The 26,373-nt window shown below is 39.8% G+C and overlaps 1 long non-coding RNA gene and 1 pseudogene across 1 annotated transcript in view; one reads left to right on the top strand and one right to left on the bottom strand.

The window, feature by feature from the left end:
- The first annotated feature begins 353 nt into the window (after nt 1–353).
- Nucleotides 354–1,421, top strand: LOC103215484 (SIN3-HDAC complex-associated factor-like; annotated as a pseudogene).
- A 21,914-nt stretch (nt 1,422–23,335) lies between these two features.
- The window catches only part of LOC103215483 (uncharacterized), a 30,373-nt gene continuing 27,335 nt past the window's right edge, over nt 23,336–26,373 (bottom strand). Inside the window, exon 3 of the long non-coding RNA XR_490162.3 lies at nt 23,336–24,494. This is a non-coding gene — a long non-coding RNA (uncharacterized lncRNA). The remainder of the gene's footprint in view (nt 24,495–26,373) is intronic.

The raw sequence follows: 26,373 nt of genomic DNA, 5'->3' as shown, positions 1-26,373 counted from the left end.
ACCGTGTGTCAATATCAAAACTGTTCCAATAACCATAGCTTTACAGCAAGTCTTGATATTTGATAGAGCAAGTTCTCCTCCATTTCCTCCTTCTTGTTTATTTTTAGTCTTTTATTCTTCAATAGGATTTATAATCAGCTTGTCAAGTTTGAAACCTGTACTAGTTTCCTAGAATGGCTGCAACAAAGCGTCGCAAACTGTGTGGCTTAAAAACTACAGAAATTTGGCTAGACAAGGCAGTTGAGGAGGAGGGGGTGCTTGAGGCGGGGCTGGCCCAGTGTGCACTCCTCACCTTGGGGACGTTATGGCTCGTGGAACAGCTGCTTTTGGAAGACTATTGCCCAGAAGAAAAGATGTTTGGTTTTCATAAGCCAAAGATGTACCAGCATATAGGGGGCTGCTGTATCTGCAGAGCTAAGTCCTCCAGTTCTTGATTCACTGACAGTAAATGCTATGAAAAGGACTTCCAGAGCCGTTTTGGATTATGAGACTTGTTCAGGAGACATCTGCAAATGCCTGTGTCCTGCTTGTAAAATGATGGAAGAAGGTGCCAGCAGGATAAATAATAAAAAAAATTAAAAAAAAAAAAACCTAGAGTCATGTGGTAGTTACAAGGCCTGGACCCAGTATAAAGAGCGCATTGAAACCAAAGACAGTGAAAACTCTATCTGGGAACAGGATAAAAAGCATCCAGATCAGTAAACTGCAGAAGAAATTTGAACGTCATAATTCTGATGCTCACAATACCACCTCAAATGCGTCCCCAGCTCAATCTCCTTGTAACAGTAACCAGTTAGATGACAGCTCAGATAGAGAGGTGGTTTCTGGTTCTAACAGAATGCCAGGTTTTTTCCTTTTTAGAGCTCACATACTGGAAAAGACAGAAGAGACGTTGTGGGGTCATCTATAAAGACTGTTTTGGGAAAGTCCTCATCTACACACATCTCTTCAAGCCTTGCTGCAGTCATAAGAAAGAAGCTGGGCCAGGCACTGTGTCTCAAGCCCGTAATCCCAGCACTTTGAGTGGCCAAGGTGGGCAGATTGCCTAAGGTCAGGAGTTCGAGACCAGCCTGATCAACATGGTGAAACTCTGTCTCTTCTAAAAATACAAAAATTAGCCGGGCGTAGTGGTGCACCTGTAATCCCAGCTACTCAGGAGGCTGAGGCAGGAGAATCACTTGAACCCGGGAGGCAGAGGTTGCAGTGAGCTGAGATTATGCCACCTCACTCACTCCAGCCTGGGTGACAGAGTGAGACCCTGTCTCCAAAAAAAAGGAAAAAAGAAAAAAGCATCTGCTGAGAAGCCAGAAGCCAGAGGAGCAGGGGCCAGAGCCTCTGCCCATCCCCACTCAGGAGTGGAGACTGAGGTTTTCATGTAAAAGGGGAACAAAAAAAAAAATCTAAATTTTGAAAAGACCACAAAGCAACAAACTGACCGTCCTATTTTAACTTGGATACCTGCTATTCTGCCAAAAGACAACGTCTAGAATAGTTTTCAATGGGTTGATTTTCCCTCAGTCCCACCAACTTTGAAGCCAGTGTCTAGCTCACTAAAAAAAGAGTTGTATATAATATTTAAGACGCTATTTCATAGGAAAGCTGAATGCTGCTGTAAAGTACTCTTTCACTCTTTTTTTTTTTTAATCCCCTTCTAATGAATGAAACTAGGGGAGTTTCAGGGGACAAAGATGGAATTTGTTTATGATAAACTGTAGTTTTTAATCTTTCTGTATTGAGAACCAGTGGTTGGGGCATTTTTTAAGATGGCTGACTACACTTGTTTTCCCTTATGATAATAAATTTGTCATAACTCAGTAACATGGACTTGCCCCTAGAGGTAGCTATTTATAATTTTGAAATATTAAGGTCTTGCCTAGGTTCTGATGATTCAACCTGTACTACTGATTATCAAGCAGGACAGACTGAGCTTTCTGTTGCAAATACCTTGGAGGAGAAAGTAATTTCTCAATATATAGACAGGTAACTTGATGCTATACGTTGCATCCTGTGCTATCTCCCTTCATATTAACATTTGATAAAGATTTTAGTGTACGTGAAACTTCTAAAGCAGAATCCAAGCTTCTCTTGGGGAAATGGCAAGACAGGTGAGACCCTGCAGGAATAGGGCCAAAGCATTACCACATGGTAGAGAACACACCCTATTAAAAATGTTAAACTATCCGAAAAATACAATGTGCAAGTCTTCAGGATGGCACAAAACAAAGGTTAATGCTACCTGGGGCACATTTCTTAGAGGGCTTGCTGAGTTGGTAAATAATCGACTTTTGCTTGTGTTACATGACTTTGATGACTTCATTGAAAGTCTGCACAATTCAGTTTCAGCTCTGGATTACTTCAGTTGACCTTTGTGAAGGCTTTTATCTGTGTAGAGTGAGTGTTTGACTTGTTCCAGCCTATTAGGTTTTTATTTTCTTTCACTCTGTATTAAAAGCACATTTTACTAACAGAAAAGAGGTTTGTGTTCATGTTAAGTGGGTTGGTTTTGGTTTGGTTCCTTTTATTCAGGCTTTCTGAATATTGAGATAACCTGAACTTAGAGCTCTTCAATCCTAAAAGCCTCAGGAAAAGCCTCTCACTCGAACCCAAACCAAAGCACTCTTACTGCCTCTTTTCTGAATGTTCAGGAAAAAGTATCACCAGTTCAGTCTTTTCATAATGAGGGAGAAGCACTTGCCTGCCTTGTAGTAACAAGACTCAGTGCTTATTTTTTAAACTGCATTTTAAATATCGGATAGTATAACAATAAGGAGTGAGCCACCTTGTATGGGCACCTTGTAGTTTTACAGTTCTGAATCTAAACATTCTATATTTCCTTCTTTTGGGAAAAACTTACATGCTACAAGCCACCATATGCACAGACTATACAGTGAGCTGGGTCAGCTCTCCCCTAGTCTTTGAGGCAAATTACAAAAGTCCAGCCATTATCATCCTCCTGAGTTATTTTGAAAAATTTTTTTGTATATGTTGGCTGCAGTATTAGTGGTAGAATATACTATACTATGGATCATCTCTACTCCTGTATTTATTTGTTTATTACTAGACCTTAGCCACGGTCTTCTTCTTCCCCTTCCACCTCTCTTCGCCTGTGGGATGTACTATATGCAGTCATGCACTTTGTATTAATATATTAGAAATCTACAGAACTATATTGTACTTTTTATACTGTTGGCTACTTATAATCAAAACTTTTACTACGGAATTGAATAAGTCTAGTCTTATTATAAACTTTTTTTAAAATACAGAAATTTGTTCTTTCAGACTTCTGGTGGCCAGAAGTCCGAAAGGGTGTATCAGCAGGTTGGTTCCTTCTGGGGACCGGGAGCAAGGAATCTGTTCCATGCTTCTCCCTGAGCTTCTGGTGGTTTCTAGCAATGGTTGGAGTTCTTTGGCTTGTAACTGTATCACTCCAATCTCTGTGTCCGTCCTCACACAGCCAACATCACCCAGCCTTCTTCCTTGTGTGTGTCTCTCTTCATATGGCCTTCCTATAAAGATTAGGGTGAGATCTAATATAATCTCATCTTAACTTAATTACATCTGTGAAGACTCTATGTCCAAATAAGGTCACATTCACAGATCCTGGGAGCTAGGAATTTACCTTCTCTGTTAGGAATATGCCATACAACCCTCAATAAAACCTTTGATTGCAATTACATTGCATTTGGATGCCAATCAAAACCACAATGGGATACCACCTTACTCCTGCAAGAATGGCCATAATAAAAAAATAATAGATGTTGGTGTGGATGTGGTGAAAAGGGAACACTTCTACACTGCTGGTGGGAATATAAACTAGTACAATCACTATGGAAAACAGTGTGGAGATTCCTTAAAGAACTAAAAGTAGAACTGCCATTTGATCCAGCAATCCCACTCCTGGGTGTCTACCCAGAGGATGAGAAGTCATTATACGAAAACATTTCATTGCACACCCATGTTTATAGCAGCACAATTCACAATCGCAAAAATGTGGAGCAAACCCAAATGCCCATCAATCAACGAGTGGATAAAGAAACTGTGATATATATATAATATATATATATATGATGAAATACTACTCAGCCATAAAAAGGAATGAATTAATGGTATTCACAGACACCTGGATGAGCTTGGAGACTATTATTCCAAGTGAAGTAACTCAGGAATGGAAAACCAAACATTGTATGTTCTCACTCATAAGCGGGAGCTAAGCTACGAGGATGCAAAGGCATAAGAACGATAAAATGGACTTTGGGGACTCGGGGGGAAAGGATGGGAAGCAGGTGAGGGATAAAAGACTACCAATTGGGTTCAGTGTATACTGCTCGGGTGATGCATGGACCAAAATCTCATAAATCACCACTAAAGAACTTATGTAGCCAAATACCACCTAGTCTCAAAAACCTGTGGAAATAAAAACATAAGATAAAATAAAAAGGAAATTACACTGCATTTGGGGATTTGTTTAGGGGAGGATTGCCATTTTTACTTAATTTACTTGCATTTTACTTATTTCCTTCCAGAATATTTTACCCTTTTCTTCATAAGATTTTTAAGTATCTTTTGTTCAATTTACTCCCAGGTACCTTATTGTTTTTTGTTATGCTTCAAAATGGTATCTTTTTTCAAGTTGCATTTTTCTACTTCTGTGTTGCTGGTGTACAGAATGCTGTGTATTTGGGGGCAATTGACAAAACATTCAATAATTATTATTCTTTCTAACAGTTTGTGGGAGTCACTGGGATGTTTTGTGTATAGTCGTACTGTCTGCGTTGACAATTTTATTTTTTCCTTCCCAGCCTATATTACCTTTATTTATACTCTTTATCTCATTAAGTTGGTAGGACCTTCAGTAAAATGATGAATAAAAGTAGCAACTGGGGATATCCTTGTTTCCAATTATACAGAAATATTTTTACTCTTTGGCCATTCATTATGAGGTTTGCTTTGACATTTTGTTTAAAATATTTTATCAGATTACTTTTTATTCATAATTGGGAAAAAACTCTTTTGATTTTGTGTTTGCTTTCATCATGTATGATATCAACTTTTATGCCAAAGGTTTGATCAGAATCTATAAAAATAATTATATGTTCTTTTGTCTTTTCCATATGCTACTATGGTCAATTTCACTGGAGAATCTTTTAATGTTAAACAATTCCAACACTCCTGTGATAAATCATATTTAGTTGTGTTTTTCACTTTTATCTTATTTATTATATCCTTGATTACAAAGTTATGATCACATTTTTAAATATGGTGTTTCATATCAAGGAAAATGGAAATAGTCACACATAAATATTTTTATATCTGTGTCTATCTCTCCTCAGTTAGGGAGCAGAAGTATTTCTGCTTTTATCCTTGGCACCAACGTGTCAAGGATTGAACAAAAAGGCAGAGGCAGAAGGAATCTGCTGTACTTTTATCTGCATAAATATCTGCTATCAGATCCCACGAGTGAAGCCCTGAGGTGTCCTGTCGAGGTGTTAGTGGATGACAGAAGTTGTCTCCACGTGTACGCAGGGGCACAGGGATAGAGGGTGTCCTCCAAGAGCTGCACCATCAGCTCAGCTGGTACCAGTCACAGTTGGAGCCATGTAGGATCTCCAAACACCACTTTCTTCCTGGATGTCAGTGTTTAGGGTTGTTAATGTCTGAAAGGCCAAGAGTCATTGGAAATTCTACCACGAAATAACAGGAGTTCTCTGAAGATCAGAGAAGGGCTGTGGAGTCTAATTAGAAATCCTACCACAAGGGAGACTGGCAAGTCAGCAGTGACTGGGACCTTCAGGAGGGCGTTGGTCCTTCTTGCTTCTGCCCTCTTGCTCTAAAAGACACGTATATTTCTGAAGCTCCCATGGGGAACAGGATCTCCTTGATGATGCATCCATACAACAAGAGTGGTTGCACTTCTTAGAGGTCACACCAATATACATAACCACCAGTAATGCCTGAATATAATGCCAGAAAAAGGGTTGCCCCATGCAAGAGTTATGGTGAGGGATTCCCCTGGCTGTCAGAAGACCAAACCTTTCCCTCTCTTTGGTTCTTGATCCACCCTAATTACACTGGACATCACACCTGTGATTATAAAGTAACTGTGGCTGCAATATTTTAAAATTACATATAAACTACCATAATTCACATATATACAAGTTATTGTGTACTTGTTAAAAGTTTCAGTTAGCCATAATCCTGCCTTAGATTAACTTCATGGAATATGACGCCACCAATGTAAACAGAATATTTGTTAAAGGGGAGGTAGTCAGTGTAGGATAGAGAGGTGGCAGCTGGAAGAACACGATGGAAGACTTGGGCTCAAGGTATCAGCTCTGATTCCAACCCCAGACTAGTCACTTAACTTCTGGGACCTTATCTGCCAATATGAAAACCATACTTGGTGACTCTTTGAGCTTTTGTGTGCTAGAATTTCTTTTAATAAACCATTTTTATAATCACATCTCCTATATTACCTTGTGTTTCTTTCTTTTGTGAGTGTCTTGCTTTCATCAACAGCTTGTAACACATTGTGGGCAGAGATCCCATACACTCCTTCTTTTATATATTCCTTGTGGTCTAACCAGAGTTTATGATGTGACAGGAGCCAAGTAAGGGCTTAGCAGAGTGAATGTGTGAATGAATGACTTTGAATCTCCCTGTGATGGTGAATTTCATATATTAACTCAACTGGGCCATGGCATGTCCAGATAGGTGGTAAAACATTATTTCTGGGTGTGTCCCTGACAATGTTTATGGAAGAGATTAGCATTTGAATCAATAGACTGAGTTAAGAAGATCCACCCTTACCAATGTGTCAAGGATTGAACAAAAAGGCAGAGGCAGAAGGAATTTGCTGTGTCTTTTTGAGCTGGGACATCCACCTTCTCCTGCCCTCCAACATCAACATTGCTGGTTACGTGGACCTTCAGACTCAGAATGGAATTGACCCTATTGGCTCCCCTGACTCTAAGGCCTTTGAGCTTGAATTGGAACAATGCCACTGGTTTTCCTGGGCTGCCAGCTTGTAGACGGATGGCATATCAAGAGACTTCTCAGCCTCCACAATTGCTTGAACCAGTCCTTCATATAAAGATAGATAGATAGATAGATAGACAGATAGATAGATAGATAGATAATATATAGATAGATTTTTTTTTTGAGACAGAGTCTCTCTCTGTCACCCAGGTTGGAGTGCAGTGGCATGATCTTGGCTCACTGCAAACTCCGCCTCCTGGATTCAAGCAATTCTCCTGCCTCAGCCTTCCAAGTAACTGAGACTACAGGTACACGCCTCCATGTCCAGCTAATTTTTGCATTTTTAGTAGAGACGGGGGTTTTGCCATGTTCACCAGGCTGGTCTCCAACTCCTGACCTCAAGTGATCCACCTGCCTTGGCCTTCCAAAGTGCTGGGATTACAGGCATAAGCCACCACAACCGGCCAATATCTATGTGTCTATAAAGATCCTATTGGTTCTGTTTCTCTGGAGAATGCTGACTAATACACTGCCTAACCTCTAGCTCATAGTAGCCAGACAAAAGTAAAATTTTTCTCCACACTCTCTATAGTCTGGGTAATACTGTATATAAGCTGGACTTTAAGAAAACCACATGAACCAAAAATCTTACAAATGTTGACAGCTGTCAATTATTCTTTGTCTTATAAATGGGGTTCATATCAGTCAGGGGCCCTGCAAGAAGCACTCTCAAAATGGGTAGTGTGAGAGTTTAGTAAAGGAGCTATTCACAAAGGTGTGGGCAACCTGGCAGAGAAGGTGCCAGGGAAAGTAATATCTCAACCTTGTGTTCCTCTGGCCCCCGCACTTCAAACCCTCAAGATGCATCATTATGCCAGAAAGAGTTCTCTCAGTCATAACCCTCCTCCCTCCCAAGTCCCTACTGAAAGGTCAGAAAATATATTTTTGAAAGATCAGAACAATGACGGTGCTGGAAAATTTTTAAAATGAGATTGCATGGTCAGAGAAAGTGAAGCAGGAACGTCACAGAACAAAATACCAGAAGCAAATGTAACTCCTTCCTAGAGAGTATCGGAGAAGATCCAAGCTTGGGGCAAATGGGAAGAAAAATTGTGAGCCACTGGGAGTGATTATGGGGCACGTAATGAAAGAGAATTAACTATTTTCTTGATTTCAATTGATCCAGAAAGTTCTGAAATTTGGCTCACAGGTTCCTTGTAATATATTTCCCTGTGTTTCCATCAGTGACATATATTTTTCTTGCAATAACTCTACGCCCCTTTGATTGGAAAATCTAGCTCTGGAGCTCTTCCTGGAATAACTGTGCCAGTTAAGCTCTTCCCACCCCTAGCCCCACTTCCATCCCTCTGGGCATCCTGTATGCCCAAGACATAACTGCACTCTAAAAGCAGTAGGTGGGAGAGACTAACGGAGCATCAGAGTAGCATTGAAAGGGACTCTAGTCTATACCACCTGCTGCAGCAGACATGGAGGAAAAAAGAAAGGTGGTTTTGATTTGCATTTCTCTGATGGCCAGTGATGATGAGCATTTTTTCATGTGTCTGTTGGCTGTATGAATGTCTTCTTTTGAGAAATGTCTGTTCATATCCTTTGCCCACTTTTTGATGGGGTTGTTTGTTTTTTTCTTGTAAATTGGTTTGAGTTCTTTGTAGGCTCTGGATATTAGCCCTTTGTCAGATGAGTAGATTGCAAAAATTTTCTCCCATTCTGTAGGTTGCCTGTTCACTCTGATGGTAGTTTCTTTTGCTGTGCAGAAGCTCTTTAGAGTTTGTGTCCTTTGTAGGGACATGGATGCAGCTGGAAACCATCATTCTTAGCAAACTATCACAAGAACAAAAAACCAAACACCACATGTTCTCACTCATAGGTGGGAACTGAACAATGAGATCACTTGGACTCACTTGGAAGGGGAACATCACACACCGGGGCCTATCATGGGGAGAGGGGAGGCGGGAGGGATTGCATTGGGAGTTATACCTGATGTAAATGACTAGTTGATGGGTGCTGACGAGTTAATGGGTGCAGCACACCAACATGGCACAAGTATACATATGTAACAAACCTGCACGTTATGCACACATACCCTAGAACTTAAAGTATAATAATAATAATAATAAATTTTTTTAAAAAAGAACTTTATCTTGGAAAAAAAAAAAAAGAAAGGTGGATCTCCTTCAAGGAAGGAAACACACAAATGTCCAACACACCAGAGAACAGCCTTCCTCGTTGTGCCTGCATCTCATTCACACTGTGAAGTACATCATGGTTGATAACAAGTATCACCCTCAGCAAGAAGCCAGAGAGAAAACAGACGTATGTAACTAAAGAAGAAACCCATCCCAACTATTTATACAAACCAAACAAACGATGACATGCTGTACACACCATTACTTTCTTGTCCTATATTTCAATCTCGTTTTGGAAACTTTCCTGTTATCAGTACATAGAAAAGCTTTCTTATTTTGGGGGTGTTTTTTTTTAATTTTTACTTTTTTGTTTACATCTGAATATTATTTCATTGTATGGATATATCATAATTTATTTAAACACACTCTTATTGGTAGATAATTTAGGCTGTGTTATCAAACTTTCTGATCCTTGCTAACCTTATAGGTGATAAGTGGTAACCTGGGATAGTTTTATTTTGCATTTATCTTTTTTTTTTTTTTTTTTTTTTTGAGACAGAGTCTTGCTCTGTCGCCCAGGCTGGAGTGCAGTGGCACAATCTTGGCTCACAGGAAGCTTTTGCCTCCTGGGTTCACGCCATTCTCCTGCCTCAGCCTCCCGAGTAGCTGGGACTACAGGCACCCGCCACCTTATCCGGCTAGTTTTTTTGTATGTTTAGTAGAGATGGGGTTTCACCGTGTTAACAGGGTGGTCTCGATCTCCTGACCTTGTGATCCACCCACCTCAGCCTCCCAAAATGCTGGGATTACAGGCGTGAGCCACTGCGCCCGGCCTACATTTATCTTATGATGAATGAAATTGAACATCTATTCATGTGTTCAAGAACCATTTGTATATTCCGTTCTGTGTGCAGTCCAGTCTGTTAATATCTTTTTTCTATTTGGTTTTGGTCTTTGAGAGAGATCATTTTTTTGTTTACATCAGTTTGATTTACACACATTTGAATATTATTCAAATGACTGACTTGTTTCCAATAAGAAAACTAAATTAAAAATAACTTGATCACTTTGTGTCAAACACAATTGTTCATATACCCTACTCTAGCACCATGGTCTTTTATTATTGGTAGGAATTCAGCTTCTGAACTCTGGGGCCAAATAGCAATGAAATTAGAACTTCTTAAAGCCCCAAATCCATTATTTCTGAACTAAAATACAATGTAACTAACTTTTTCAAAGGTATCCTCGGTTAAATAAATTAGATTACAAATTAGTCCACTGTTTCAAAATGCAGGGTTTTTTTTAACCCCATAAATTTAGCTTCACAGAAAATACATTGTTAAAGCCAACCAATTTCATAGAGTATTACAACTTTAAAACTAGAAGCTACCTTTAAAGTTATTAATTCTATTGCATCGTTATATAGATATAACAGAAAATTCGAGCAAGTAGCCAGAGTTAATAGAACCTAACTCTCCAGATTCAGCACGGTGATCCTCCTGTGCCACTTTGTTGCTCCTTTCAATCTGCTACTTAAGAGAAATCAGAATTTTCTGTCCTTGGCAGAAAGTTTCTTTTCAAGAGATATGTGAATACGTAGCACCAAACCCTTCAAAGAAAGCCCAGGACAGCTGACCTCAAAGTTTTGCTGTGGGTGCTTCTCCTAACTGGGTCCATTGTTCTCCCAGCCTTGACCTTAAGCTCCTATAAAGGAAAGAATTCAGCAACGCTGGGGAGACAAATACATATTTCTAAATTTCTCCCCAATGATAGACAGGACAGAACAAGGCAGCCCAGGCAGGGGTGTGGCTAAGAAAACCTTTCAGAGTTGGACACCTCACTGAATGCTGCCATCCAAGGTAAACACCAAGCTTAGTGAGATCTCAAGCAATTGGCTATTTGCCTTTATGTCTGATCTCATGTAAAGGAGGGGTAATATTTGATGAAAAACAAAAGATCTGAGAAAACCACATAATAATCACGTACTGAGACTAGGTACAGGAGCTTAGTTGTTTAGATCCTGAATTAATAAATGATGTGAGATACAAAACCCCAGAGGCAAGAACTCCAGCAAAAGCAGTGGAGGGGATCAGCCATGTAGCCCTTAGAGAGAGTGCTAGGCTAAGTAGGGGTACGTTGGAGGGTGAGGAACCAAGGGCCAAGCTCTCTTCTTTAAGTAGAGAAGGAATAAAGTTCATTCCTACATGTCATTCTGGCAGTCTCTGGAAAACAAAGGAAAACAGGTATTTCTAAAAGAATGAGAGTTAGAATAAATGCCTTGATGGGCTTGGCTGAGTTGTGCTGTGAAGGAAGGAGAGTAGCAGAACATCTCAGGTGGATCAGAAGCAAGGCTGTCTTCGCAGTAGTCCAGGAGACATCTGTCTACGTGGTGAGGACTGCCATGTGCAGATGGGCAACTTGTGCACTGCTCAAAGGCACTGTCCTAAGAAATGCAGGGACCGAAATACATCCTGCACATTACTAGTAAAACTGCATAAGAAAAGAATTCCTTTTACAAAGGCACCCACTGGACTGCATCTGCCCAGAGGGAGACACCTTTTCTAATTCAGGCAAAGGTGTTATGTAGGTTACTGGCAGCTCGGGATCTTATTATAAACATAGACCCCCAAGGCCTACCCCGGAACTGCTGAATCAAAATATTCCCATTAGCAATATCCCTGGTGCCTTGTATGCCCATTACAGTTTGAGAAACACTGGCTAAAACACAGGAAAATACATTTCTTTGCAGAAGGGGATACGGATACAGAAGATAGCACTTTGCTTAGAGAAGAGGTACAGGTTGCACTCAGGCCTTCTGAGTTCCAAGCTTCAACTTTTATTCCACGCTAATAACCTTTCATTACCCTTGGTCTATTTCGTCATCGTAGCACACGGACACATGGCCTGAATCCCTCATCGCTTTTAGAGTCCTGAGGCTCCTGGAACCCTCAAGACTTGTGACATATATTTTCTTTTTTTTTTTTTTTTTTTTTTTTTTTTGAGACGGAGTCTCGCTCTGTTGCCCAGGCTGGAGTGCAGTGGCCGGATCTCAGCTCACTGCAAGCTCTGGCTCCTGGGTTTACGCCATTCTCCTGCCTCAGCCTCCCGAGTAGCTGGGACTACAGGCGCCCGCCACCTCGCCCGGCTGGGTTTTTGTGTTTTTTAGTACAGATAGGGTTTCACCGTGTTAGCCAGGATGGTCTCGATCTCCTGACCTTGTGATCCACCGGTCTTGGCCTCCCAAAGTGCTGGGATTACAGGCTTGAGCCACCGCGCCCGGCCGTGACATATATTTTCAAGACCACCTAGTTCACTTGTGAATGAGGATCATTGGATTACAGCTGAACTAGGACAGTGGAGGTAACCCTGTCCCTGCTCAGAGCTCCAGTCCTTAGATTCTGGCTAAAATTCAGGTCTAGGAGTGTTAGAGAAGACTGGTGTGTGTATGTGTGTGCATGAGGGCAAGTGTGTGTGTGTCACAGAGTGCACACAGGCATGAGGAGAGGGTGGGTATGTGGAGTAGATAGAAATATCTTGCATGCAAGCCTTGCTCTTCTTCTGCTTGGCTTTTCATTTGAGGTTTTAGCATTCTTCTAAGAGCCCAAACCACAGCTTAGCTTGTCATACACTCTCGAAGAATCTGTCCCCAAATTTTCTTTGCATTCCTCATTTATGCAAACAGATTGTATGTCTAAACTTGGAGTGCCTTTCAACTTAAGTTTTTCCATGATAGTTGATATGATCTCTCTCACTCTCCCCGCTTCTCCTCTCTCAATTTAATTGTGAAACCACCTTCCTAGTCCCTGCTAGATGGTACTCAGCCTATAGGAATAGAGAGAAAGTCTGGAAGCAAAAGTATCAAGGAGAGAATTCACAGTATAAAAGCCTGGTTACAATACATCCTTTTGGAGTAGCAAGCATCACCTCACATTGTAACTAGCAGCTTATCATGGTCAGAGAAAAGCTGCTAAGTTTTTCTCCTTAGTACTATCTATGTCTTTTACTCTGTGTGCCAGCGGTTGGTCTCTCTCTCTCTTCTTCTCCTCCTCCTCCTTCTCCTCCTCCTCTCCCTCCCTGTCTAAAGTCTCATTCTCCCTCTCCATCGCTCTCCTCACCCTCCCACCAAGGAGGACCTCTTTTATCTTCTCCAAGCTAATTATGATTTTCCAAGTTCTCCTTCATGAGTTCCAGTAAAGAGAGAAAGAAGTGGAAAAGTGGAAGGAGATGTTCACAGCATGAGAGCTTCTTCTCAAACAGGGGCTCCTTCCTCTGCCACCTTCGTGCTCAAAGCAGGCTGCCTCCTATCCCCGCACAGCTCCCTGGGGCTAGGGACCCTCTATGGCTGTGCCCAAAGAGGCTGCACAGTCCTTCCAGCTAATGCAGCTCTAGTCAACTGACCTTTAGTCAGATACCATTAACTTCTGTCCCCGTTCACACTCGCCCTTTCTCCTCTCCTCCCCACTTCTAGACTTTTTTCAGGTAGGTGGAAGGATGTTGAAGGAGTTTACACTGGATACTTTTTATTTAAAAAAAAAAAAAAAAAAGGCGGAGAAACAGCCATCTTAAACTGTGGGATAGGTCACGGGGTCAGAAATTTAAGAAAATTCAAGGTTTTTCATTGCTATGCTGGAGGAAAAAAGCAAGAACTGATTGAGGAAACAGGAAGGCTGTGTGGTTTTGCAACTTTCTTCCAGCCTGCTTGCACTCACAGAAAAGACAAACTTTAGATTCAGCCATTGTCTCCTCCCTCCTCTCATTTGTTGCAGGCGCTTCGCCCTGAGAGTAAGGAGTTTTGTGTTGTGTTGTTTTATTTTGTTTTGTTTTGTTTTCCCAGAAGGACTCTTGGTTCATTACAAATCAAATTATACAGAATGAGAATATGAAGTTTTTCAATACAAGGTGCTGAAACTAGCCCAAGCCACCTGTCTCAGTATTTTGGCATGTCACTTCGCCTCTCTGGATCTTAATCCCCTTTGACATAAAATTAGGATAATACCATGAATCCAATCTACCACACAGGAAGGTTGAAAGAAGCATGCCAGATAATGTATGTGAAAGAATTTTTAAAAGTATAAAGTTGCTCTAAGAGTAGAAGGTGCTATTGATATCAAATCACTGTTTTAAGTGCTTTGTGAGAAATAAGTTTGAGTAAGAATTCTTTACCAAAGAGTGACAATACAATCAGAGAGGCAAGACATAGAGCAGATGACACAGTGCAGAACAGATGATAGCATCAGGTGGCCTATGGTAAGGGTCAGGATGGTGCAGGCGCAAGTCGGAGGCTAGAAACCTGCCAACTACACAAATGCAGAGTGAAAAGTGATATTGAAGGGATGGGAGCTGTTTCAGATTGCATATGACTCCCAAAAAGATATGTTAGAGGCTCAACTCCCAGTACCTCAGAAGGCAACCTTATTCGGAAAATAGGGTCCTGCAGATGTAGTTAAGACAAAACCCTACTGGATTTGGGTGGGTGTTTAATCCAATGTGATTGCTGTCCTTACCAGAAGGGGAAAGAGAGAGACAAGGAAGAGAATGCCAAGCGAAGACATACACGCTGAGAATGACATAGGATAAAAGGAAGAGAGACTTAAACTGTGCACCTGCAAACCAAGAAAGGTAACGGGTGACCAGCAAATCACCAGAAGCTAGGAAAAGGCTGCAGGGATCCTCCAACACAGGGTTTGTTGGTTTGTTTTTTGTTTTTTGCTTTGTAATGGAGTCTCACTCTGTTGCCCAGACTGGAGTGCAGTGGCGTGATCTCGGCTCACTGCAACCTCCACTTCCCAGGTTCAAGCAATTCTCCTGCCTTAGTCTCCTGATTAGCTGGGACTACAGGTGCACGCCACCACGCCCAGCTAATTTTTGTATTTTTAGTAGAAGTTTTACCATGTTGTCCAGGCTGGTCTCAAACTCCTCACCTCAAGTCATCCACCCACCTTGGCCTCCCAAAGTGCTGGGATTGTAGGCGTGAGCCACAGGCCCAAACTCTCATACAGGTTTTAGAGGAGTGTGGACGGCCCTGTGGACACCTTGATTTCTGACTCCTGGCTTCCAGAATGGCAATAGAATACTTTCCTGTTGTTTTTAGCCACCCAGTTTGTAATACTCTGTTACAGCAACCACAGGAAACTAATATAAAAGTTGAGCAGGGTCTTGTAAGCTATGCCATAGTTCCATAGGCACAGCTGAGGAGAGGCAATTATTCATGTCCTGTTATATCACAGGGAGGGGTGAACTTCACCAGTCAAGTTAATCATTTCTCAATATGCTAGAATATATTGGAATAATATCTGTGTTCCCTCTGTCTAAAATCAGCAATTTCTACTTTACTATATAGTAACCAGTATTGTTATCATAGCTTTGTTGCTTAATATATTTGGTTTGGCTGCACAAACTCTTTTTTAATTACTTCTCCTTGCCTATTATCTGTTTATTGCCCATGAAGAATCATCCTGACTCTGTTCTTATTAAAAAAAAAAATCTATGTTTGGCTTTCACGTTTATTGATATTCAGATCTTAGTGGTATATACCCAAACGTCCTAATAATTTTTGACAAGGAGTTCTGAGGAGAGCATTCTGAAATGACCTCAGAAGCAACTCCTAAAGCACTGTGAGCCCTGTTTGATACTCTCCATAGATTCTGCTTCAAGGAAATCCTGTTCCCTGAAGAAGTTGTTATGGTCTATTGGACCAGTATCATATATTGAGAAAGATCTAAGAGCCATATTTACACATACAGCTGTCATAGATCCAAAGTAGCCATTAGAGATGATTAGGTAAATAGAACAATTTCAAATGTCCCTAAATACATATTTGCAGGATAACAGTCTATTGGAAGAGGTGTTTCTCTTTCAATAGGCCCAGCTTTTAAAAATGAAACTCTGGTTGTGTTACAAGCCCGCTATATAGCACTGCCCCCTCTCTATGTATTGCCGATTAATATATCATGGTTGTATCTGATAATGTCTTAGCAATCCTTGGGATCTCTAATAATGATGGGGAGTATGTAACATTCATTCAAGGCAGGGCTCAGGACACAAATCAGTATTCTGGTTTTAGAGCAGAGGCATCTACTTGGGTGCCCCCAAAGGTAGTAATTGATGTCTGTGTGCTATTTTTATTGTTTCAGAAAGTATCAGAAATTATTCATTTGCACTCAAACCACAGCAAGGTCTAATTCAAGGGTCAATTGTGCATTACAAAGTTAAGAGTCTGGAGCCAGACTGTCTGAATTTCAATTCAGCATCACAATTCACCAGCTGTGAAACCTTGTCCAGTTTACTCAGCCTCCCTGAACCTCAGTTTCCTCATCAGTAAAACAGGGGTGATAACAGTACCTACTGCATAGGTTGCTTCTGAGGCTCACCTGATTTGATGCAGGGAAGGCACTTAGGGTAGTGCCTGACAGATAGTAAGTTCCCAAGAAATGCTTATTAAGACTTTTTGCTTTTAGCTAAATTTTATGAATTCCAACCAGATATTTTATGCTAGCCAGAAATTCTGCTTTGCAATGGCATGTGTCTCAAATCAATTCTTATTAATTATTAAATATTATGTATTTATAAGATACCTCATAAAGCCTGATTTATGCAAGGGATAAAATAGAAGGGGTCATTGGTGGTGACAATGCTGGAGATCATTTTTTCTTCTTTTTTTTTTTTAAGATTCTCTTGCTTGTTTTTAATGATTCTCATGCTGACACAGTATCCAAACCATGAAAGAATATCCAGAGAATCGAGTCCTGTGAGACACTGTCATCTTTCTTTTTTCTTTTTCAGAGACAGGCTCTTGCTCTGTTGCCCGGGCTAGGGTGCAGTGGCACCATCATAGCTCACCGCAACCTCAAACTCCTGGGCTCAAGTGATACTCCTTCCTCAGCCTCCCAAGTAGCTAGGAGTACAGGTGCGTGCCACCATACCTGATGATTTTTTTTTTATTGTTTTTGTAGAGACAAGTCTTACTATGCTACCCAGGTTGGTCTTGAACTTCTGAGGTCAAGTGACTCCCCCACTAAGGGGGATTGCTAAGCAATTGCTAAGTCTCTCATTCTGTCTCTCTCAATTTCTGTTAAAATGTCTGAGGAGATTCAGAAAAGTATGAAAATGAAAACTGCATGCTGATTGGTACGTTAATACCCAAATTGGGGAGGAATTTCCACAAGATAAAGTGGTTGGAGCAGACATGAAGCAAAAAACTACCCAACATGATACAGAACTTAAAATGTAAAGCACCAAAATTGATATCCACTCAGGAAGAAGTAAATAGCAGAATGAATACTACAGACATGGTCATCACCATTCAAGTCTCATTTTAGGGGTCACCTCCTCTAAAAAGTGTTCCTGTAACCCCTCAAGCTGACCCAGGTGCCTCTTTGCCTGTTGTTTGAGTTCCCAGTGCAGCCTCTGCATTCTTCTACCATATCATCATAACATCATAACATCTTCTACCATAACATCATATTGATATTAGCAGTTTCTAGATCTAAGTCTAAATCTAAATTGTATGGACCATGTACTAGTTCTGTTTGCATCTCCTGAAACTGGTAGAATGGCTGGTCCACTACAGGTGATCCATTGAACCATTCTGTTATGGTCTAATAGACCATAACAGCTTCTTCAGAGAGGTCGTTTACTGAATTATCCAGTGTTTTGTCAAAAGCCAGGTATACTCTCTGCTGCACTTTCCTGAACTATGAATTTTGTAGTCCATCAAAAGAAAGGAATTTGGTTATTCATTTATTCACCCATTTTATCAGTATCTTCTGAGTTTCTACCGTGTCACAGACATTACACATATATTCAGCCTGATATGACTTATGTCTTTGGTCATAAGCTGATGCCTAGTATGGATAATTCCTTTTTTAGGTTCTCAGGAATAATTCCTCTAATAATTTATTCAGAGCCTAATACTTTAGAACCTTTCTAAGTTCAATGTCAACTTCATTGGTCTATAATGGGATCAACATATCTTCTTCGTTGTTTCAAAATCTAGAACCACAGCTGTCTATCTCTAAACTTCTGATACCACTCTCATTGTCTATGGTCCTTCAAATATCACCAGCAACAAGAGCTGGACACTTTCAGCCACAAGTTTTCTACATGGCACACGACATCATCTTTTAGGCTAGAAGATCTGCAGTCATTAAGAGAAGGTATCTCATATTTCCTCCTCTTCTTTAATTTTAATTCCTCTTAAAGTTTATGTAGGAAGATCATCGTCCCTGACAAAGATAGAAGGATAGAAGGTAGGAGACACTGGACAGTCTTGCTTTGCTTGTTAACCTGTCTTTGGTAACCTATCGAAGTGAGGTCGTCAATACCAAAGTTTATTTATTTTTATTTACTTACTCATTTATTTATTTTTGAGACGGAGTGACCTTGTTTTGAGACTTGACCTTGTTGCCCAGGCTGGAGTGCACTTGTGTCATTTCGGCTCACTGCAACCTCCGCCTCCAGGGTTCAAGCGATTCTCCTGCCTCAGACTCCCTGGTAGCTGGGATTACGGGTGCCTACCACCACGTCCCGCTAATTTTTTGCGTTTTTAGTAGAGACGGCATTTCACTATGTTGGCTACACTGGTCTCCAACTTGTGACCTCAGGTGATCCACCCACCTCGGCCTCCCAAATTGCTGGGATTACAGTCATGAGCCACCACGCCCAGCTAATACCAAAGTTTAAATCTGCCCAAATTGAAGATTAACTGCTATGGGAATTGGCTTTCTACCAAAAATAATCAGAATACTGGACCAAACATGTGAAACAACTGTTTCAGATATCAGACAACCGTTTTTAGACACTGGACAACCGTTTTTAGATATGGGACAATCGCTTTCAGATATTAAACAACCGTTTTCAGATATTGGACAACTGCTTTCAGATATTGGACAACCGTTTTTTAGATATTGGACAACCATTTTCAGATGTTAGAATGGTGAAGATGTCAGATGTTAGAATAGCACCCTGCGGGTATTCAGAGGTTTCTACTTGAGCCTATGGCTGCTCCCTTAGTTGCACACGTGTAGAGTAAAACTCCATGAGGTTGCAGAAGGAACCACCAGAAAGCAGCAGCAGATGAAACAATTTCCAGAGTTTATGAAAAGCTAGGAACATTTCATGTTCTGACCAGACAGGGCAGACAGGGAGGAGAGACCTCATACTATGTAGGCATTGGCAGTGAGGTACTGGGGCAGGTTTGTCCCTGTTTGAGACAGCTGATTGCTATGCTTTCAGGAATTTTGAGAGCTGTTTGATGTCACATTGGTAGATGGAGACTGGCCATGATAGGAAGTCAGCAAATGTTACAAATAGGTTTTTATTTTTTTCCAGAGAACCAGTTGTTAAACATTTACCAGTACACCACTAGGTACTGGGTAGTCTTTAGAAGAATCATGCTTTAGTAGTAAGGATAAATTAATCCTAGAACAAAAGCTACACTGAACCCACATCCTAAAAAAAGCCCAAAAGCAAGCCTCAAAAGGGTCAAACTCGTCTATAAGCAACGTAACTTCAACGAAGGCCCAACACTTTTTTTTTTCTTTTTTCTTTTCTTTTTCTTTTTTTTTTTTTTTAAGACAGAGTCTTTCTCTGTCACTCAGCCCGGAGTGCAGTGTCATGATCTTGGCTCACTGCAATCTCCTCCTCTTGGGTTCAAGCAATTCTCATGTCTGAGCCTCCCGAGTAGCTGAGACCACAGGCATGCACCACCATACCTGGCTAATTTTTGTATTTTTAGTAGAGACAGGGTTTCGCCATGTTGGCCAGACTAGTCTCGAACTCCTGACCTCAAGTGATCCACCCACCTGGGCCTCCCAAAGTGCTGGGATTACAGGCTGACGCCCAACACTCTTGAAAGCAATACAACAAAATCTAGCTTTTAACACTATAGCATTCATCATAACATGGATAGCCTTACATCTATTAAATAAATGTAATTCATTATCAGAAACCATTCCAAAAAGGAAAAAAAAAAAAACAGACTCAGGATATTTTAATGAATTCCACAAAAATAAGGAGGAAATAAACCCAAGTCTACATAAAGTCTTCCAGAAAACAGAAGAGGAGGAAATACTTCCTAATTCAAATGCTATGGGGCCAGCATTACCCTGCTATCAAAACCAAAGACACATTACAAGAAAAGGACACTGCAGACCAATATCCTTCCTCAATATAAATAAAAATTATTTTAAAATATTCACAAATCAAATCCATCAGTTTAAGGATAACAATCCATTATGACCAAGTGTGGTTTATCCTAGGAAGGCAATGTTTTTTTGCCTTTGAAAATCAATTTATGTCATTCACCTTATTAACACATTAATAAAAGAAACCATAGATTCCATATTGTATGGTTCCATTTATGTGAAATTCTAGAAAAGGCAACACTTGAGTGGCAAGAAGCAGATCAATGACTGTCTGGGCCTGGGATGGAGGAAGAAGACTGGCTACAAAGGAGGACAAGAAAACCTTGGGGGTTAACGGAAATATTACAATTCTTGAGAGTAAAAGTAGTTTTGTGACATTTGTCAAAATTTATGAAACTGAACGCTTAAAATGGGTGATTTCCATTGGTCGTAAATTATACCTTTAAAGTTGATTTTTTAAAAAATGTTTGGCCCAAATGCCCTCATGGCAAAAGTAGCTTCCACAACCATCTTCGTTCTGTAGATCCCCTTTTCCCTTCCTTTGTTAGCCTGGTGATACCTTAGCACAATATCAGCTCTGGATGGCTGGTCAAACGCTCTAGCCTGCCACTGCCAGAAATGGGAGTTAGTAATTGACTTTCTCAATGGAGAGTCTACAAGAGAAGACCAGAGCATGAGGGCCTTCAGCTTCCTCAGTAGAGAGGGGGAGCGAAGAAGACTTTGGTTGTGATGGTGGCATTTCTCTCCTTCCTTTCCTTCTTTTGTCAGGTAAATAAATGTTTAAATCTGGCTCTCCTGACATACTTTCTTTGGTTCAATTCAGAAACATCTATTCATTTATCAGTGATGATAAATACATCAAGTACAGGACTTAGGAGTCAAAAGACCAGGTCTTTAGAATTGGTTCTGCGTGAGATTGAAGAAGTGAACAACCAGCTTAACCTCTCTTGGCTTCAATGTCATCCTTCATAGATGAAGATCAATAATCTCTAAAGTACTTGCAATAAAATCTGATTCCTTACTTTCCAGAGGAAACACTCTCCACAACTGCTGCCCTTCTGTCATATTGCTGCTCAAAACAGTCTGTCCACTTTTCACACATAACTTCAAAAACTGTGCCTGTAATATTTTAGGGATAAGTGATATTCAGTTTAGTACAACAATACTGCATCCACCTAGCAATCAAGTCTCTTGATTTCTTAATTCTCTAGAGTACAATCTAGGATCCAAAAATAAACTTTAAAACAGGAAGGAAGAAAGGATTCTAAATAGCCTACCTACCAGGGTGAGCATTTGCCTAAAAGGAGAAACCCTTGGACTTACTTAGAGTTAATCTGTTGGGAATTTTATATCCAAACCTACAAGATTAGTTAGTTTGTTCTTAAGCCCATGATAGATAATTATCAGCAAATTAAAAGGTACATTCACAAACCAATTACAAGGGAGGAGATAGAAAATCATAAAATACAGGTACAATAAAATATAAATAATTCTAGTGTAGAAAATAAATTATCTTATGTACACACTTCAATAGGTCCTCAGTGAACTACTGTATTGGAGCTAAGTACAACTGCAAATTTTATTAATGCTACAATCTTATGTTTTAAGAGACAGTCTCTCAGATGTCCAGAAAACTGAACTCTCCAGAATGACTCAATCTTTGACAGTTCTGAAAAACTGATGTTTGCTATAGAATCTTTTACCTAGCAGCTATTTCATATGTGTAAATGTTCTGTTATTGACTATACAGAAGCTCCTTGAGACCAGGTCATGTACTTCTCTATAACTTTCATACAATCATAGTCATCTGTATCATGAGACTAAGACACTACCCTCACATAAACACAGTCTAGGTTAAAGGCCAAAGTGCCTAGGGTCCATGCATAGTGCTCAACTAATGTGCCCCACAGAGCTGATGCTTAACTAGTGTCAGTCAAATGAATGATCTCAAAGCATTGTGCAGCTCAAGGAGGACGTGAATTATTATTGATGTAGGGATCCCTGTGTTTTCTTCAAAGTTGTGTTATATACATGGATGCCATCCTTTTTCTCTGAAAAATTGACTAATCTTCTCTCTACATAATTAAAATAATTTCTAAAACCCCACAAATTCTCAAAGGTGATCCTGATTATCCTGAAAAGATCTGATGGCTTCTCTTTGATCTCATGAAGGGTAGATTGCAAACTCCCACAACCCTCATCCCTATTCTTTTCTCAAAATGCTGTTGCTCCCCTCTCTCAAAATTTTTCTGAATTCTGACTCATATTTGACATCAACAGTTTACAGAATTGGTTTAACATTTACATTTATTTTCTCTTTTCTCCTTCTATGTTCACATCCCCGTGATTGTCTTAGATTACGTATTTTTAGTGTCTTGGTAGAAGGTGTCTTTGCAATTATATTTTGCAGTTTCCCACAGGCAATTAGGTGCTTAAAAATATCTTAAGAAATGTGAATCGGGGATTCAAAGATTCAGACACTTCCAAAAGAATGTTTTCATTGGATGCTTTCCAACAACAAAACATTTTCAAATGGAAAAAAAGAGAGTATTAGTTTGTGATTAACTCTTCCATAAAATTCTGGAAAAGGCCAAGATTGTTGCATACCTCTTATTACAGCTAACATGGGGCTATGTGAGCTGGGAGCAGGGGCAAAATAATAGAATTCAACAGAACAACAAAGGCATTGCATCTACTTAGTTTGTCTTAGTATAAATATAATAATAAAATACATTTTTAATCTTGGAAAATTTTTTAAAAATACGAAAACAGTACTGACATTTCCACCACCGCAATGAGACCATTTGTGTATACTTTAGACGTGTTAATTGGGTACAGTACTTGGGTAGAAAACACAGTTCCTACTCTGGAGGTTTTTTAAATCCTGGTGGGAGTAGAAAAGACCACACGTTTGAAGTTGTTAGGAAGCAAAGTGAGATCACGTGTAATCCAGTGCCAAATGGAGGACTTACAAAGAAGAAAACAGAGCCTGTAGAATGTTCGCCTCCAGGTCCTATATCCAAAGTATGAGACACTGTCCAGAAAACAAAACCCTCTATTCCAGTGACCTGCTGGCTAAATAATAAGCATTCAGGAAATGTTCCTGTTTCTAGTAATACTCACTGACCAGGTGGGAGACAAGGCTTCTCAGGCCATGAACCGTGATGCAACTAAACCCTCAAACCAGCTGGGTTATGGGGAGGTGGGGGCTTTGTGAAGCTTTAATCCTATCACACCCTCGCTTAGTTATGGCCTGACACGAATGCAGAGTCTTGACCAAAACAAACTCGACATTGGCCCTGAAAACTTGAGCAGATACTAAAACACCCTGGCCAATCAAGTCCTCATCGTTCCCCCAGAACAAATGACAGGCTAAGAAAAGCAAGCAGTCATGCATATTTGTGCTGATAAATTGTTAAAATGTGCATTTTATTTGTGCAGAACAAATCCCCACAGTGAATGAAAAGCATTACCACCTATATATTGTGCAGTGTTCTCTTTTGGTGAGATGGTGTGCTTTTTGTTCCAGGCACAAGAATCTATCATCGTCAGGATCGTCCCATTTACACCTGTGGTTTCCAGTTTTGAAAATCAAATTCCATGCAGTTTAAATATATTGTCATCACTCAAACTCAAGGTACAAAAATGAATAAACAAATTAATAAATGTCCACTCTAATGTGGCTGATTCATTGGACTAGGAATAAATCTTATATTCCTTCCAAATCACAACTATTATGACTTACTCTGGAATTCTAGAAAATGTGTTAAAAAGTGGTTCTCTTGAAATACCTAGGATGAAATGGAATCATAGAATGTTAGAGCTGCATGTGAGTCTTGGAGATGAATCAGCCCCATTTCTTCATTGTCCAGTTGAGATTCTGAGAGGTGAACAATTATCAAGGCAACAGAGTTAATTAATGAAAGGATCTCTCTATAGCAAGCTTCCATGTTTGTGAGCAGTCAACTGGCATTTGTTGAGTGTTTCTATATCAGGAACTTCCATGTTCTTGCCTCTGGATTTCCCAAGATGGAAAACCTTCTCAAGGAGTTTATATTCAAGTAGGTGCAGCTTGCTCATAGGTATATCTTTTAAAAATGATAAATAGTTAATATTTAATACTTTTTGGTTAAAAAAAAAAATAGATCTGCTATCCATACCACTCCCACTTTGTGTTAACCAATTCAATTGAAGGAGTATGGCCGTAATGTGCTTCGGATCCTAAAACCTGGAATGAAAGGATTGGAAGACACTGTAGCTGTTATTCAGTCTGCCCACTAAAAAAGATCCTCACCATCCAAGTGCCCAAGCTATGAAGCTAGGTAAGGAAACCAATGCATTTTTAATATGAAAATGTTCACTAAATGAATTTTCACTTTTTAAAACTTGTACCCTCTCAAACATGCCACCTCACTCAGCACTGGTGTTTAGTTTCACCCTTTGAGTCAGCATCTTTGTTGGTCAGTCATTCCCTAATCATAATAAACATCAACACGATATAAATTAGTTTTAAAATAAAATTGAATATCTTATGAAAAGAATCCATAAAGCCAATCACACTGATGTTGAAGCACTGTTCAATCACATGGAAAGCTGTTGATGAATGAAGGACTGCTAGAAATAAAACAGTCAATGGAAGAAGAGAAAATTGCAAGGATGGTGACATAAGTTACTTCAAAGAAGAATGGGCTGATATCCTGGAATTAGGAGAGGCCCTTGGGAAAATTGATGAAGTTCTCAAATATTTTTCAAAAAATGATCATCACTGGAGTATGAAACTCAAACAAGAACTGGAGGCTACTGTATAATGCCAGCATATACTTTTGCCAGAAATATCACACTCCCCAAAAAATAATGAATATAGATGCTATTCTTTGTTCATTCTAAGAAAAAAAACAGTTTTAATTTAAATATATTTTTATATTCAAAATAAGAACTTATTTTACAACTCTTCAAAATACAGTCTCCTTTGCTTTATTACTATTTTTTTTATCTTTTTGTTTTTTATTCTTGCGGATACCTAGTTGGTGTATATATTTACGGCACACATGAGATATTTTGACATACGCATGCAATCAGTAATAATCATGTCATGGAAGATGGGGTATCCATCCCCTCAAGAATTTACACTTTGTGTTACAAACAATCCAATTATGCTTTTAGTTATTATCAAATGTACAATCAAATTATTATTGATTGTATTCACCCTGTTGTGCTATCAAGTACTAGATCTTATTCATTCTCTCTTTTTTTTAGAAACTAACCATCCTTTTTAATCTGGACATGTGTTCTCAATTTTACGTACAATTTGTACCCAATAATGAACATGGCCTGTAACTGCAGAGCTGAGGGACTGAGACCCAGAAAGGACAGCAACTTTTCTAACGTCACACATCTACTAGTGACAAAGCTAAATCACTTAACGCTCCCATCACCCAGAGGTTGTTAATCTCTGTGCAAAGAAGTAAAGAATTTGCCTTGCACTTAATATGGCTTTTCAATCAAGGTAAGAATCTGATGGCAGGAGAAGTAAAAGACACTGAGGAAAGATCTTATGGAAGATTAAATAAAAATTTGTTTTGTCTTCACTTTAGCTAAAGAAATGACATGTCTAAAACTGATCCTAATCCAAAACGTACATTCCAGGGAGAAGACTTGCCCATTTTAAAGTGTGTTCTGGTACAATTAAGAGGTACACTTAAGATGGGGATTAATTTTAATGATTCTGTTTAGGGTTCTTTGTAAAGGAGAGAGTGCATAGAGGAAACCATGACACTCCCCAGAACCATCATCTCTGCTGCCTGGCTCCTCCCAGCAAGTGTTGATATAAGGCAGAAAAGAGCTTTAAGGTATTACGGAAAGAATCTTTGCATCCCCTCAAAATCCATATGTTCAAGCCTTATGCCCCAATGTGATGGTCTTAGGAGGCAGGGCCTTGGGGAGATGATTAGATTTAGGTGAGGTCATGAAGGTGGGGCCCTGTCTTAGTGCACTTATGCTTCTCTGACAAAATACCTGAGACTGTGTTATTTACAAAGAGTAGAAATGTGTTTTCTTACAGTTCTAGAGGCTGGGAAGGCCAAGATTAAGGCATCGGTAGTTTTGTT

This window comes from Chlorocebus sabaeus, chromosome 8 (assembly GCF_047675955.1).
Source record: "Chlorocebus sabaeus isolate Y175 chromosome 8, mChlSab1.0.hap1, whole genome shotgun sequence".
Taxonomy (NCBI): domain Eukaryota; kingdom Metazoa; phylum Chordata; class Mammalia; order Primates; family Cercopithecidae; genus Chlorocebus; species Chlorocebus sabaeus.
This window is presented reverse-complemented; position numbering and strand designations above follow the sequence as displayed.